The 17,016-nt window shown below is 44.3% G+C and overlaps 1 pseudogene; it reads left to right on the top strand.

Moving 5' to 3' along the window:
* The first annotated feature begins 2,084 nt into the window (after positions 1 to 2,084).
* Positions 2,085 to 2,202, top strand: LOC126459477 (5S ribosomal RNA; annotated as a pseudogene).
* Positions 2,203 to 17,016: the final 14,814 nt, after the last annotated feature.

The following is a 17,016-nucleotide window of genomic DNA, read 5'->3' as shown; positions in this document are numbered from 1 at the left end:
CTTAACATTATGTTTTGTGGATGCGCGCATGTGTTTGAACAGGGAGTTGCTGCTTTGTTTGGGCTCAACCATTCCTTTCTTTTCCTTAAGTTAGCATTTAGACACCATTTCTCGTTACCCTTACCGACGATACAGGACAGGAATGGTCGTTGTTGTTAAAGAGCCCACTGATGACGAGCAGAGATGCACCCGCTGATCTTCGTGATGTTGACTTAGAGCTTGGGGTACCGATTATTGAACCTTCACCATTGCATGCAAATGTCGCACGAAGGTGGAATGATCAGAGTTCATAACATCTGCCACCTCTCGGGTACACTGACGAGGATCACCGTGGATTAATGTGTTTAAACGATCTTCATCAAACTTTGAAGGTCTTCTTGAACGAGGAGACGCACCAATGTCAAAACAATACTCCTTAAAACGAGAAGACCGTTCTCTTGCCGTGCTCTGCCCAATGGCATTATCCCCACACATAGCGCAAATGTTTCTGGCCGCCTCTGCTTCCGTCACCCCTTCGCTGAACTGGAACAGAAGAATACTGCGTGTGGAAATGTTCCGATTTCTCCACTTGGCACTACACGTTCTAGAGTCCACAGCCCCACTGTCTCCAGATGACAAAATTACAATATGTAAAATCAGATAGCAACAGCGAACTACAAACAAAAATGACAATCGACAAATAAACCCTTAGCAATCGGAATACCAGCATCCAAAACAAAATCGCTACGAACTTATACACGAACCTAATACAATAAAAGAACTGCAGCAGCCATAGACGAATATTTTGCAGAACTTCACGAAAAAATTCAACGAATGGATTCGATTCACGGCAAAAAAAAAAAAAAAAAAAAAACATTGGGCAATGCCCACTGGCGTAAAAGGTTCCATCGCAACATGAGAACCATACACGCATATGCAGTTGTAACAAATAATAAAATTTCAGTCTTCGTTAAAAGTTATTTGAAAATGGATGAAGTCACTAGTATAGGAGTAGTTGTATGATCACCAACCAAGGAAAAAAGTCTATACAAAAGTCTCGCTCCTATGCTTGTTACGCCGAGCGAGGTGGTTCTGTGGCTACGGTACTGAGCTCACATTGTGAAAGAGCAGGGTTTAAATCCTGTGCCGCATCACAGATTCAGGTTTTGCGCGTTTCCCTAAATAGATGAACACCACCAACGGCTTGGTTCCTATGCAAACGGCGATTTTGTTCCCCATTCTAGTCGTATCCGAACTTCTGCTCCGTCTCTAATGACCACGTTCTCGACGAGGCGTTAAATCCGAAACATCCATTTCTTTTTCTCGTTGTGTGCCGAAATAGTGGCTAAATTTTGCTGACCTGCTTTCCTGGTACAAACAGCACACAATGAGGCACACCGAAACTTAGTATCGCACCCTGCTGGACCCTCCCGCTGGCGAAGGTGGTCATCAATGAGTGAGCTCTCACTTTAAGGCTCTTAAAGCCATTTCAGCATCCAGATGATCAACTCGTCCTAGGATATCATTTGTGATGCAGTGGCTGTACGTATTTAGTTCACAAGTCGTGTTAATCCGCACTGAAATTACCGTGAGCCCTCTATGCTTATAGATATTACTATACACTCGTAAATATCTGGTGCTCGTTCTGGGATATGACCGACAGAACAGACACACACACGCAATATCACGCTATATAAGTTGCAACACTTAAGAAGGTTTATTTATTTATTGCTATTTAGCCTGTCTCCAGAATGAGATTTTCACTCTGCAGCGGAGTGTGTGCTGATATGAAACTTCCTGGCAGATTAAAACTGTGTGCCGGACAGAGACTCCAACACGGGACCTTTGCCTTCCGCGGGCAGGTGCTCTACCAACTGAGTTACCCAAGCACGACTCACGCCCCGTCCCCACAGCTTTACTTCCGCTAGTATTTAGCCTGTTGTTTATATTGGCCAGTCCCACAGAAAATGACAAGGTGGATCTAAAAATTTAGGTGCTCGGACGGATGTGGTACCATAAAAATGCATGCATGTGCACATAGACAAACATATTTAGAATCGCCACATATCGTCGAGCGCACATTAAATTGAAGCAGATTTATTTGCGCCAACGGCCTTGCCGCAGTGGTAACACCGGTTCCCGTCAGATCACCGAAGTTAAGCGCTGTCGGGTTGGGCTAGTACTTGGATGGATGACCATCCGATTTGCCGAGCGCTGTTGGCCACCGGGGTGCACTCAGCCCTTATGAGACAAACTGAGGAGCTACTTGATTGAGAAGTAGCGGCTCCGGTCTCGTAAAATGACATAGGCCGGGAGAGCGGTGTGGTGACCACATGCCCTTCCATATCCTCATCCAATACGCCTGTGGTCTGAGGATGACACAGCGGCCGGTCGGTTCCGTTGGGCCCCCATGGCCTCTTCAGATGGAGGAGATGTATTTGTTGCTGCGTGACAATAGTGGGGAGTGCTGAAACTTGTGTCATAACGCAGTACTACAACGTATAGATACCAAGGCTTGTTACAATATCGAAATGCGTGCCATGTTCATTTAAGTGTGTGGAACAGACGAAGTGAGTATAAATTTTGCTTAGGACTGATCCAGACACTTCCTGGACAAAATGGTTCAAATGACTCTGAGTACTAAGGGACTTAACATCTTAGGTCATCAGTTCATTAGAACTTAGAACTACTTAAACCTAACTAACCTAAGGACATCACACACATCCACGCCCGAGGCAGTTTTCTAACCTGCGACCGAAGCAGTCCCGCGGTTCCGGACTGTAGCGCCTAGAACCGCGGCCGGCCTTCCTGGACAGGGAGCTAACCATCAACAAATGTAACGAAAGGCAATTTCGAGCAACAGTGAGAGACAGTCACAAAGTTAACGACTGTCTCTGCGACTGACATTTGGGGAAGTGGGTATCAGTACGGAAAGAGATAACGGCGTCATTCAGAAACATTTGGATGAGTGGAGTTTGGCGACACAAACTGACAGGAAGACGGTAATACATATGGAATCTGCGGGAAATGGAAGAGGCACGTGCGACCAACAATTATTGTTGTTTTATATAAGTCAACAGCACAGGATATACCTTTACCAGTTAGAATTTGAGTAAAACAGGCAACAATCATACTCTTAGAACATAGCTGCGTGAAGTACAGTTTGGCAGTTTAGCGCCATGCCTTATTCCAAAGGAAACACATGCTGGTAGCTTTTTTTTTAAGTGCTACCTATTGAGTTTTCTTTGGAGACGAACAAACATACTATGTTTGTACCCTCAGTTTTCTTTTACTGATGACGGTATTCACTGAACATGTTAGATGTACCCTGCATTAAACAATCACGCAAAGACTGACCAAAATAATCAGATATTGGTGAACCGCGTGGTTTCATTTTGCCATTCAGTGTGAAGGGAAGCACTGGCCTCTGGCACTCACTGCTACTAAAAGTTTTATTAGCACAGCTGACGACTCCGAGTCGACAACTTCCATTGGGATGCTCATTTTAATGGCGCTTTACGAGTTCACTGCCGTCGCAGGAGCCCTCCGGCGCGTTTATGGCGGCGATATTCTTATGCCAGTTACTCGCGGTTCGTCACACAGACGCAAGAGTGGCTTACGAGTAGCTGGGACTGCGGGGCAAAATACATAAAATATCTTTATGGAGCGTATACAGCGGGGAATTGTTCCGCTGTTAGTTTCCTTCCCGCTGGAGTACTATGTTTCTAGCTTAAACACGCAAGAGTGACCGAGGTAGACGGAGGGAGAGGAAGCCGTGTCCCGCTGCTCTGGCAGCAGTAAGACAGAGAGGCGCCACCCCCACTGTAACAGCGCGCTGCTGATTGCTCGTTAAACACGGAATCAAACGCAGATGCGAGCGCCTGCACTTCACACAGCATAGTTCAATCAGGCTCGCTAACTTGTTTAGTTGATGGCGAAGCTGCCATCACAGGGCCTGTTAATGACAGCGAACGTGCAGATGCAAACACTGCCATGTTGCGGTTCAGCGGAAAAGGATTATCAAATATTAGATTTCATTGCGTATATCAGACGAGCGAAACTCTGCGCTGGATAGCAGTTCCCGACATTGGAAAATGATATAAATGGATTTAAAAGCCTACAGAAATTGTTACGCATACATTGTATTACGAGCTCGCATAAATTGTTGTTCCGACGCTTAAAAACTCTCATCCTAATTGCAACGAGGGTGAAACGTTACTCCTTATAATCACATCATTTATTTTAGAGAAAGTGGACAAGGTGGCACAACCGTTTCTTTCCTGGTCTCTACTGAAATATTTATGGCAATTTCTGTGATATATTGCAGGGTTAGTAGCTCAGTGTTAAGGCACTAGACTCGGAATCGGAAAGTCTACAGGTTAGTCCCCTTCCGAGAGTTTCTCGTAGTTTCTCAAAGTCAGAAGACAAATGCCAGGATGGTTCCTTTCAAACCGAAAACGCCAATTTCTTTCCCCAGTCCAAAACTGTGTTACGTCTCCGGTAAATCCATCTTCGATGATGCTTTAAACCATAATACTACTTTCTTTTCTATGATATCTTCAGTTTTTCAACAAAGTTTTTCACAGTGAATGAAATATCACGCCTTAAGAATTTTTTTGAATCACAGAACACATAGTAAATTCACTTTCTGTGTATTGGACATATTTTTCTTTGCTTTCTCGTCAGTACTTTATTTCACCGTCGCATGTTAGATCTAGGTTTCAAGCAATCTATTAGTCGGTCCCTGATGGCCAATTCATCAGGGAGTAAAACATCCATAAATGAAACTCATAACAATAGAAACAAAAAGTGAAGCATGGGAAATCATACACTATGTAGTATGTTGATCGCAATTTATTCTCTAGGTATTCTGAAGTATCTTAAAAACCCCAGATCGAACAAAATGCAGGGCCTACAACAACAAAACGTTCAAATGTGTGTGATATCTTATGGGACTTAACTGCTAAGGTCATTAGTCCCTAAGCTTACACACTACTTAACCTAAATTATCCTAAGGACACACACACACATCCATGCCCAAGGGAGGACTCGAACCTCCGACGGGACCAGCCGCGCAGTCCATGACTGTAGCGCCTTTAGACCGCTCGGCTAATCCCGCGCGGCCTATAACAACAAATATGACCTACTACAGAAGGTGCTACAAATAATAAGCAGGAACAATAACAAACTTTTTGTGGATTTCGAGACACAATAGCATGACGCAACAGTGAATAGTTCTGTCAAATTGCTAAATCTTAACTGATAGGCTCCTTTAAAACGAAACTATCATCTGAATCAACATTAAAGCATAAAAGAACTGGCAGAAGCAATAGATTTAATGTAAGGTACCAAAAATAACATCTTCATGGTTTACCACTCTGAATGGTAGCGGGGAGCGGGGAAGGACTGTGTGTCTACAATACGTTTGTAGTGGCACTACCCAGTGTTTTACGTAAAAGTATTACATCTTTAGTGTAAGCGACAAAGTAGCATGAGGCCACGGGAGAGTACTGCGGTAATAGCGCTGGCCGTCGGCTATGCTACGTCGACCTGTAGGGCACAACAATATATGGGCAAGTGAGTTGCGAAGCAAGGGTAGCTGAGCGCAGCGGTAAACTGCCCCGCACAGCAAAGAACGATGTAGTAAGCGGGTCGTTGATACCACACTCGAGGTAGTTTCTTTGCTATGGGCGACGTGACTAGACACTACGTTTTAGAGAACCAAATGGGCAGTTACGGAGTATAAATGAGGCTGAAATGGAGGACAGGACGTCATTCGATTCGGGGACTCGATCATCGCTGAGTAGCCGCACCACGGCGCCGGGGCACCGCCGGACGGCGAGACGACCGCGCAGCGCCAGCAGCAGCACCCGGTTCGAGACCGGGTTGCGTCTGCCGCCTCATTGGTCCCACAATCCGCTGTTGTCCGCGCCTGCTGCCGCCGACACTGAGGCCCAGTCAGGGGCTCGGCGTCACAACGCCAGCCGTCGTCCGCCCCCTGTTTCCGAGGGACGCCGGTCGAGACCCTCGCACAGCCGCCTCCGCCACCGCAGAGCGAAGGGCAGCGGCGCCGCCATCTGGCGTATCGCTCCGACGGGAGGCGCCGCTGCCGCAGCTAGCCGTGGCCTGGCCTTCATCTCCAGCCCGGAGTCCTGAAGCAGCATCGCTGGATGCCATCCTAGGAGCCGACGTCAGGTGCTTCGTCCAGAACTCCTAAGGAGAGGCGTGCCTGCCTCATGTAGAATTGAAGATATAAAAATGGTGCAAATGGCTCTGAGCACTATGGGACTTTAACATCTGAGGTCATCAGTCCCCTAGAACTTAGAACTACTTAAACCTAACTAACCTAAGGACATCACAAACACCCATGCCCGAGGCAGGATTCGAACCTGCGACCGTAGCGGTCGCGCGGTTCCAGACTATAGCGCCTAGAACCGCTCAGCCACTTCGGCCGGCCTTGAAGATATAACAAAGCCACATTGTTAAATTGTCCACAGCGTTTCCACTGATTCCCCACTACCTACGGCATCACCACACACACACACACACACACACACACACACACACACACACACTCTCTCTCTCTCTCTCTCTCTCTCTCACGCCGCCCCCCCCCCCCCCCCCCCCGAGGTGCCACTACAGAGTCGTCCATACAAAATCAAGGCAAATTTTTAACTTGACTGTTTCTAATAGCGTTAAGAGAATCTTGAGTATATTCGGGCACAAATCACAACAAACAAATTTTGTCCAATAGTTGGTTAACGCAAAGATATCTATTCCAACATCGGTGACACTTTCGCAGTCATCCCACAACACTGTACATAAAAAAAGCACTCCGTCTTCAGGCCACGAGTGGCCTACCGGGACCATCCGACCGCCGTATCATCCTCGGTGGTGGATGCGGATAGGAGGGACGTGGGGTCAGCACACCGCTCTCCCGGTCGTAAGATAGTATTCTTTACCGAAGCCGCTACTATTCGGTCGAGTAGCTCCTCAATTGCCATCAAGAGGCTGAGTGCACCCCGAAAAATGGCAACAGCGTATGGCGGCCTGGATGGTCACCCCGACCACACCCGACAGCGCTTAACTTCGGTGATCTCATGGGAACCGGTGTATCCGCTGCGGCAAGGCCGTTGCTAGAACACTGTACATACAAACTGTAATCATATGAAGAGGTCAACAACAATTACATAGAGACACTGCGCTGGCATTGTATAGATACTCTTATATACAAATATATTGTTTGTATTTATGATCACTTTAGACTACTTTCTTGTTTCATTAATACCAGATGCGATTGATTTGCATCTTTCCTAAAAAAATGTTACTGAAGTGCATAGGAGAGTAGGTATTAAGAAAGACTCTGTATGATGGTGATGGATAGCAGTAACCAAATTCCATTACAGGAAAAGAAATTCATTAAGCAATTAACAATAATAAAGCAAGGTGGCACATTGGTTAGGGTGCAAGAATCGTGTAAGGAAGGCACGGATTTCACATCCACGTTAAACCATTTAAATTTGGTATATTTATGTACTGCTTATTTAGTCTGACAACATTAGAAGATGTTAAAGCCGTCTCTTACATCGAAACAGGAACATCAAACACCACAACATATACCAAAAATATTAGAAAACGTTCTCAATTTCTGTGCATATTTCTGGTTCAGTTACGAACATGTTAATGCATTTGTCGTATTTCCAGAACGAGTTATGTGGTCAGCGGATACGAGTAAGTGACGCCTTGTTTAACCATTACAACTAGAATAAAGTAATGTAATTTGATGTCAGAACATATTTTGCGAAAAGACATAAGAAGGCAAAGGAAGAGATATAACGTCACCTAGGTCCATTTTCTTTACTTCCACAGTCTCTACTACAAGATCAAAATTTATGCCGCTTCCAGATGTGATTAGTATAGCAAAACCAAAACATACTGCACCAGGCTGTTTAGTTAATATTGTAAAATATCAACAGATGGTTCGAGGCAAATGGAGCGCCACTAAATCTCACAGTACAACAAGAATTTAGTAGTCCTCCCAGAGTCTCAAGACAAATAATTAAACTAAAAGATATACCGACGGAAAACATAAAAAAGGTACCACGGAAAACATAAAAATTATGCAAAAAGGAAGCAAGTCTTTATAGTTAATTGATTAAATTAAAGGTAAAAATCCGCACAATAGAATTATCTGTGCTTAGTTTAATTAATCCTATCGGGTGATTACAGCTTGCAGTACAAAGAAAGCAGCACATCACTGTTAACATTGAAGGCCAATGACGTTCTGGCGTAAAAATATATTGCCATGAAAAGTGCAGTATAATGCAGTGTGATGTCCAAAGTTACGGAGGTTTTTATCTAACTGAATTATCAAAATTCAAAAATATTTAATTACACTGAAGAATGATATTTTGTTAAGCGTGTACAAAAAGGTAAAATTTTCATAAAGAATCTCTATGTGTTCCAGAGGCAAGAGTGTGAGAGAGATGAATACATCGAGAGAGAGAGAGAGAGAGAGAGAGAGAGAGAGAGAGAGAGAGAGAGATAGGGAAGTATTGACCACGTGCTATTTGTTAACTGAGCAGGTTGATTTTGGCGTAATTCCTCTTAATTAATCATTATTCATTCTCTTCAACATGGGTATGCCAGATAGGTTGATTTGTATGAAGGAGGGCAGTATGAGTGTAAGGGTACTTCTACTGGATGGTCGTTGAAGACTAGAACCAGCCAGGCAGTCGCAACCTAGCAGAGTTGCAGAGTTCCCACGGAACTGGATTGTAATAGAGACTTTTTTTATTCGAACGTCCGTTTAGATTGTAAATGTAAAGTGATGTCAAATACAATACGCGATATTCCTGCTACGATCGAGCCTTTAATCAGGGCCCAGCCGGATCATGTAGTCCAACTTTGGTCGACTTTTCCGAAGAAGGCAATAGGTGACGTCTGTTTCGCGTTGTCACTGACCGTTACAGTGGACCTTACTCTTAGTGCCGAGCTGGAAAAAGCCTTACGCTGAGAGTTCACACATTCTGAGAACATGTAAGAGTCCCCACTATAGATCTTTATGTGAGAAGCAAATGACGCTCATAATTTACATGATCGGAAAATGAAGCGCCGGGAGATAGCAGCTCCACGTCGAGATGCTGGTTAGATGTAGTTTTGTTCTACAGACGCTTCTCCTTGTTTGCATTTTCATTACTTGCTCGCCTCAACTGAGTAGTGTTTTTCTAAATATATCGTGTAACTTAATTAAAAATTATATCTTTGTTGATCAGTGAAACCTGATGATCAGCAACAGTGTATTCTTTTCTTCTGTTCTGAGTGCAAATATTTGTTTATCTGAATAAATGTCAGTCTTTCTTGTAGGATATATTCAGTTATTGACTCAAATGTGGGATTGTCTGGTGTTCTGACTGCGGTATGACCCTACTTGCTCACCTACTACTCCCTGGTTAACCTTTATTAACCATTATACTAACGGATTTTAATCGATCTTACTTAGAGGCCTGAATCAAGCAATGTTTCCTAGGTCATACGGAACGTAGTATGTTTCCTTAGGTTCTACTTGTTAAAGGAAATGATAGGGAAGATTACGTGTATACCCACAGTAACTTATCAGACAAGAAAAGCATAAAGACTCAAGCCCATGGCATGAGTTATTTACTCTCAGGATTGGCTGGCCGAAGCAAACATATCAGCAGCAGGATCATGATGAGACAACCAAGGTGTGTAAGTTGGGCGTATTCAGCATATCGGCGGCTGGAGGCTGCTGCTACTGACTGACGTGGCGGCCTTCTCCTGTGGGGCAAGCATACGTCTGAAGAGAGACCAGCTGTGCCAGACAGGATAAGCGAGAGATTTCAGCTGATCAGGTTATCGGCGTGGGCCACCGCCGTACGATGCAGTGCGGCACAGCGCAGCCTAGTGTCGGCGTAACCACAGTCATTTTAATCGGCGGCTGAAGGAGTCATCTATCCTGTGACAGAATGGTTCAGAGATGTCTCCCTATCCTGTGACAGAATGATTCAGAGATGTCGAGTTCGTTGCAGGATCGGGTGACATCCTTTCTTTCTCTGTGAACAAATGAGATGGAAAATGGTGAAATAATTTTTTTCAAAGTTCAGCCACGATCGAAACCAACAGAACGATCTCAAACGGGCGAATATGACAAACCACTGAATCACCCCATGAAAATCACACCTCGACCAGCAGAGGTGCAGAGCGCAATAACCTCCGTTCGCGCTACCCCCATCTTCCCTATGTGGCACCGAGAATGGTTTCACTGTTATTAGTTGAAATGTTTACTGTGGCTTGCCAATCAGGAGCTTTGTCATATCATCTTTGTTGTCTCATCTTTTCCTTTCGTTTTCTTGGTGAGACCTTGTCATTAAAATCTGGAACGTCATCTTGGAGGATAAATCCCTAGCATACAGTTTGTCCTCCTCGGGTTAAGAGTTCCTCTAGAGTAGCAAAACTTTGCCTGATGGCTATTATCTTCGTTGCTAGATGTACCTCTCTCACCTCTTTCGGCGAGTTGATAGATTGAGAACTCAACGTGGCCTGAATTTCAGTTTATCTTGCATGTCAATCAATATTGAGCATCAGTCTGTGGCGCCGGTTAAAAGCACTCGCTACAAGTTATATGTGTTATAAATATTAAAGTAGCTCATTCGGGGTGTTTCTAAACTCTGATTACAATTATTACATTTGGGACAACTTGACTTATAGTGCCATAATTGTTAAAATAAATTTATATATACCGAACACGTTACTTAATCACGACAGTTTACCAACAGATCACTTCTCCCAGGAATACTTGAGCAGAAAAGTGTGCTGAGAAGTTCGCAAACTGTCAGAGTCGCACTGGCAAATGGAAGCCGTGAGATAAATCCGATGTGACATCCACATAAAGAATGTTTATTTCTTATGTAGCAATGACTGAGCACTTCTGTTGGGCCCAGTGCCATCTTCACCACAGTCACACCATGGAGCCGCCGTCCTGCATCACCGTGACATTCTGTTTGTAATGGAAACTGAACTGACATTTGATGTTCACAGGGCGACACGTGGAACACGCTAGAGCCGGGCTGTGTGACCTTTATGGAGGCACGTGAAGCTAGTTGTAATAGGTCAGGCTGAACGGCAGTTCACCTCCCTGGGGGTGACTACAGTGGAGTAGTTACGGGTATGCTGGCCGGGGTGGCCGAGCGGTTCTAGGGGCTACAGTCTGGAACCGCGCAACCGCTACGGTCACAGGTTCGAATCCTTAGGTTAGTTAGGTTTAAGTAGTTCTAAGTTCTAGGGGACTGATGACCTCAGAAGTCCCATAGTGCTCAGAGCCATTTGAACCATTTTGAGTTACGGGTATCAGGACGTTAGTGTCATGGAAACAATGCTAGTTCAATTAATCCTTTATTCCGTAACAATTAAGGCAGTGGAGACAGACCTGGACAGGCGATCAATGGCCTTCGTGACGTAGATGGCCATGGACACTAAGGCGTGCCGGAGTCTTCAGTAGCCCGCCAGGAGAACAGTGAGCCGCCTATTCTTCAGGTGATGGTGGCTGCCAGCTAGCCTCTGCAGTCTGCACAATAGCAGAGACCCCGATACGGGCAGTGACAGCTGACATTAGTTGACAGAAGAAAGTGCCCATGGCTGCTGGCCTCTTTCTGGAGCTCGGCATAAAAGAAGACTGTGGTCAAACCGCGGTCTCCAGCACGACGTACGGCCATTGCGTGTGCCCGCTCTGGGCTATGAACAGTAGCGGCAGTTACCCTCTCAGGGTGGTGGCAGCTGGGCAGCTACATGGCTCAGGAACGAACTCCCAGTCCAAAAGGTAGGCGGAAAGCAACAGGTGACAATCAGCCATCAGGTAATCCATCACTGGAAAGGCACCAAGTCAGTAGTATCCAGTCTTAACACAGGCAGTGGCTTGCAGCTATCAAAGACAGTCTGACGACGGCAGCTTGTCGATTCATCTCAGTGTGTGGACAGTTATGGCCCCTTCGGCTAGTGGCCGGTGATGACAGAGACTGAGTGTCTTAATTTGATGGTATATGTGCTAGTCAGGTCCGTTGTCGTTTCTAAATGGTAGTGGTTTTGCCCTCTAAACCAATATGCGTGGTTCAGTCAATGAGCAACCATGACATCGTTGCTGCAGTTTTTCCGTTACATTAACAACTTCATAGATCTAGTAATAGTGTATGGATGTCGCAAATTCTCCTTCCCAAACGCCTGTCGAACGACTTTGGCTATGCGAGCTTTCTGAAATACTAGCTCTTGCATGCCAGGGTGCCTAGGACAGAAGTGGCTTATGATGCCCTCCTTATGGTGTCGTATTGGTGAGTCAGTCATAAGAGGCCTTTGTTGTAGCAGGTGGAACTGTGATGCATCAACCCAATGTGGGATCTATGTTTGGAATGGATTCACTGGTACATCAGAAACTAACATCATTATTTCAGAAATACCAGAAGAAGATACACTATGTCGTTCCAAAGAGAAACTTAGTATACATTGGGGACATTAATGTTCCTGTCCGCAGTTTCAGGTCTAGTAGTTAGCGACGAACAGATACACGGCTCATAGTGCTACAAAACATACATATCTCGCGCACACAGGAAGCAAGTAATGCAAAGTTATCGAAATTGTAACGAAGGGCTCATTATTTTTTAATTTTTTGCTGTACAGAGAATTTAGACTTCACCTCCTGGACGACACTTTTATCTAGATGGTTCGTTAACCGAAAGCAATTGTGAATGGAAGGAAGAGTAGGTCATTATGGACAGAACACAAGCTCTACTGGTCATAAATAGGGAAGGATATCGGCCGTGCCTTTTGGAAGCAACCATCCCGCCATTAACTGTAAATAACTTAGGAAACCAGTGGAAAGCTAAACCAAGGTGGCCAGACTGGGATCTGAAGGGCTGTCTTCCCGAAGCTTTTATTACACATTCAGAGGTTGATAACTGAATCCTGCTGGAGATGGTGACCCGTGTAGAATTTACCCACAAAGTCTCTATTTGACCATGAGAAAACAAAACATTTCATAACAACACGTGTAAGCTTCACGAATGGAATTTCCAGGGACGAATGACGAAGTTTATGAGGTTCTCACTTTTTCAAAGAGATTACAGTTAGTGAATCTGTGGCCTCCACATAAATCATTTTGAAAGAGAAATCTTTATTGTCCATCATACTCACAAATTACGGTGCAGTTGGGTGTGCAGCTTTGTGGGTAATGTTTTGACAGTCTTACAGCCTTGCAGAAATGTATGTGTTGGCGTTGGGCTATTGATGGATTAAAAGACAGAATTAGTTGTTTAATATACTAACTCGTAATCAAGAAGACGCACACTGTGGTAATGTTAAGAATTTTGTCTAGCATACTAGAATTTTAGTCGACGATAAGTTTAATGTACAATCTTGAGAGATTAGAATCTCGAATGGGGTTAGTTAGTATGTATGAGGAGCACGTAAAGTTTCTCTCGTCCAGGTTTGTAAAACCTACGTGTGGTCCTTCCCCGCTAGTCACTCACAGCAGAGAGGTGTGCAGTCCCAGCGTATTGCGATCTGGATACAGCCCTCTACTCTGGATGGGTTCAAGTGTGTTTATCCCTGTGCCCAGCCACTGTGCTGAGCTCATGAATCGTTAGGAGAAAAACATTCCATTCAGAAGAGACCAGAATCGACACCGTTGTTGGTTATACATTGCAACGTTTATAGGGATGTGAACAGGACAACACAAAAAAGAACGACTGCTTCCCAAGAAATTAATGTAGGCGTCTAGAATTCCTGGTTCTGTATTTCCCGCTGATCCTGATATTCCGATTCAGGACAACTCTGTTCCATTTCAGTGGCCGTAGATGTATAAGGGTTAGTAAAATGTAAACGAGATGGAATAAAAGTAAGTAAACTGTTAACTATTTAAAAAGTAACCACCTAACTGTTTGTGCATTTACCCCACTGTGAGACAAGACGGACAGCGCCTTCATGGAAAAATGTTTGCAGTTGCCTACGGAACCATGGTTGTAACCAGGCGAGCACTCGTCGTCCGAAGCAAATCGACGGCCACGAATGTCTTTCTTGAGGGCTCCAAAAACATGGAAACCACACGGGGAGAGATAGAGACCGTATGGAGGATGTGCAAGGGCTCTACTGCGAAACTTCTGCAGCGTAGTCGCTAGCAACATGTGGGCGTGCATTATCCTGCAACAGAATGATACCGTCTGTCAAACGATGTCTGTCTGAAGTTGGCGTACTTCAAATTTCTGGAAAATGTCCACGTGTCCATGTGGGCCCACCTACATGTTGTCGACGTTGTTTCGAGTATGATGCATAAATTTCGGCGGGAAGCCCTTACACATCCTCCATACGGTCCTGATCTTTCCTCATGCGAGTTCCATGTTTTTTGAGTCCTGAAGAAAGATTTTAGTGAATGTCGATTCGCTTCAGACGAAAAGGTGGTCGCCTGGGTACAGTCATGGCTCTGTAGACAACCATGGAGGCAGTGCCCATCTTGTCCTTCAGAGGGAGAAATGTATTAACAGTTACGGCGTTTACTTCTAGAATCAAAGAGTTTACTTACATTTTTCCCACCTGTCTCGCCGCCATTTGATTGCCCTCCCGTCTTTCTTTTACTAGCTCTCGTACGTTAACCACTTAATATACATTCTTCCAGATCACATGTACATTTCCTATGTGCTGCATCAATATTTTCTAGGATAATATTTGTACCTATCATCTTTACATATAACGAAGGGAAGCATATGAATATTCGAAGGGGAAATGCAGCTCAGAGTACAAGACGTGAGCGTCTATACTTCGTTGACATTGCTGTAATCGGCTCTAGACGGCGCGCTGGTCACTTGTCGCCCTGGCTCTGTTCTTGGTGAATGGAGCAGAGACTTTGAGGGGCGCGGTTGAGGCGCGCGCCCTTTACGTGGAATTGCGTGCCGAGCAGCTGCAGTGCTCTTCTTTTGTCTCTGTCTCCGGCATTCATCGTCCGCCGACGCCAGTCTCCCCCCCCCCCCTCCCCCCCCTCCCCCCCCCCGCCATCCCTGCTTTTGTTCCGCCATTCCCGTCTTCCTGCATGCAGTTCCTTTCACGCGGCAGCCGCACAACAATAATCACTCATTCCTTAAGAAAGAACACTACCGTGGCGTGAAGTGCTGTGTATATTGTGTCCCCCGTTCCCAAGCTCCTTCTCGTTATTCCGAAGAGCAGAGAGAGACAGAGAGAGAGTAAACCAAATACCGACTGCGAACGTTCTGTATTTCACGGAGGAACTACCATCACGGAGCCTCGATCACAGGGAGACACGCTTCTCTGACGCTATGACGAAAACATTAGCCACGGACAAAGCGGATAGCAAGACTCATTCTTCTCCATAAGGTACTCAAACTGTGGTCAGCGCTTCTGTTCCATAAATACATCGAGGATGGCAAAGTAAATACTTGTACAAGACATGCTACGTCAAGCAGATATCGCTAATATTTAATAAATGGTTGAAGAAATCGAAACATTTTTATCGACGAACTGTTATACGTAAGGAACTAACAATGATTCATAAGGTTTATTACTGACGTTTTTAGCTGCCGAAACACTAAAGCAACTGTGGAAAATGAAATGAGGCACCCTTTCAAAATGGCTTCTAGACCTACTGAAAAGAGATGTAACGTGATGTAACACTTCTTGATGTTTGCTGCGTAACTTTACATAAAACACAGCAAAAATGGTACTAAATGTGATGGGCCCGACTACCAGTACACTCGATTGTCATGTAAACAGTGAGTAACAAAGATTCAAGCTGTACTGTACAGGCAGTTGTGATCTTGACATTTATCGTATTTTACGTTCAAAAATTCTGTTACGATAAATACGTTATATTTCAAACAATATACATTCTACAGTTTCTCTTCTTCTTTTTCTTTTCTTCCTAGGCTAATGCCTGTTTCCGTCAACACCACCCAGATTACCCTCACGTTGTCACTCCATCTTTTCCTTAGACTGTCTATATTTCTTTTACCAGTTGCTGATTTATTTCTTATGATTTTCACACCATTCCGTTGATCCATGCTGTCTATCCGTGCGTTCCACTGATGCTTGTCCTTCGCAGAATTTTCATTTCTGTGGATTCCAAGAGTTTTCTAGTTTTTGATGTTTCAGGTCTTGTCTCAGCTGCGTATGTCACATTAGTTTTCACTATTGTTTTGTATATTCTTGCCTTTGCATCTGTTTCTATGTGTGTTTTTTTAAACCACGTAGTATCCTTTAAACAGCCTGCCACTTTGATTGCTTTTGCTGCTTGTTCTGTTACTTCCTTTTCGATATTTCTACTATTGGTCTGTTCAGTACCAAGGCATTTAAATGTCATTTCCCACTGAATAATTTTTCCATCGACTTTCAACTGCATCTAATTGGTTCCTCAGATATGATCATACATTTGGGTTTCTGAGGGATATGACCGTATTTAGCTTCTTGGCTGCGAAGTTAAAAATATGCAAAAGTTTTTAAAGGTAATGCATCGTCAGCAAAATCAATGATTTTTATTTTCTTCGTACCCCATTCTATAACCACCACCCAATACCATCTTTATCATCTCGTCTGTAACTATACTAAAAAGTAGCGGGCTTAAAGAGCCATCTTGTCTAATACATTATTAACTGATACAGCTAGTGAACTTGGAACCAATTATCGCCTGGATGTAGCTGCTGAAATAAATTTCGACTGCTTTTATTACGTTAGAAGGAATTCGGCGATTGTGGAGCAGATTTACCACGTCTGTTAACTGAATCTCAACGAAAGCCTTCTGAAAGTCAATAAAACAAAGATAAGCTGGTCTGTTGTCTTCAATGGACTTCTCTACAACCTGTCTAAGAATCAATACTGCGTCTGTACATGACCTACTAGATCTAAATCCATACCGATCCTCTGCAGGGGCTATAATGTTTTTTTTATTTAGTTCATAGTATTTTTGTTACGAGTTTAAGAATTAAAATGAGTAGATTCATCCCTCTGTAAATGGGTGAAACTTTTTTA

The sequence above is a fragment of the Schistocerca serialis genome, chromosome 2, assembly GCF_023864345.2.
Source record: "Schistocerca serialis cubense isolate TAMUIC-IGC-003099 chromosome 2, iqSchSeri2.2, whole genome shotgun sequence".
In the NCBI taxonomy this organism is placed as follows: Eukaryota; Metazoa; Arthropoda; class Insecta; order Orthoptera; family Acrididae; genus Schistocerca; species Schistocerca serialis.
Note: the sequence above shows the minus strand (reverse complement) of the source record. Positions and strands in the feature narration are given on the sequence as shown.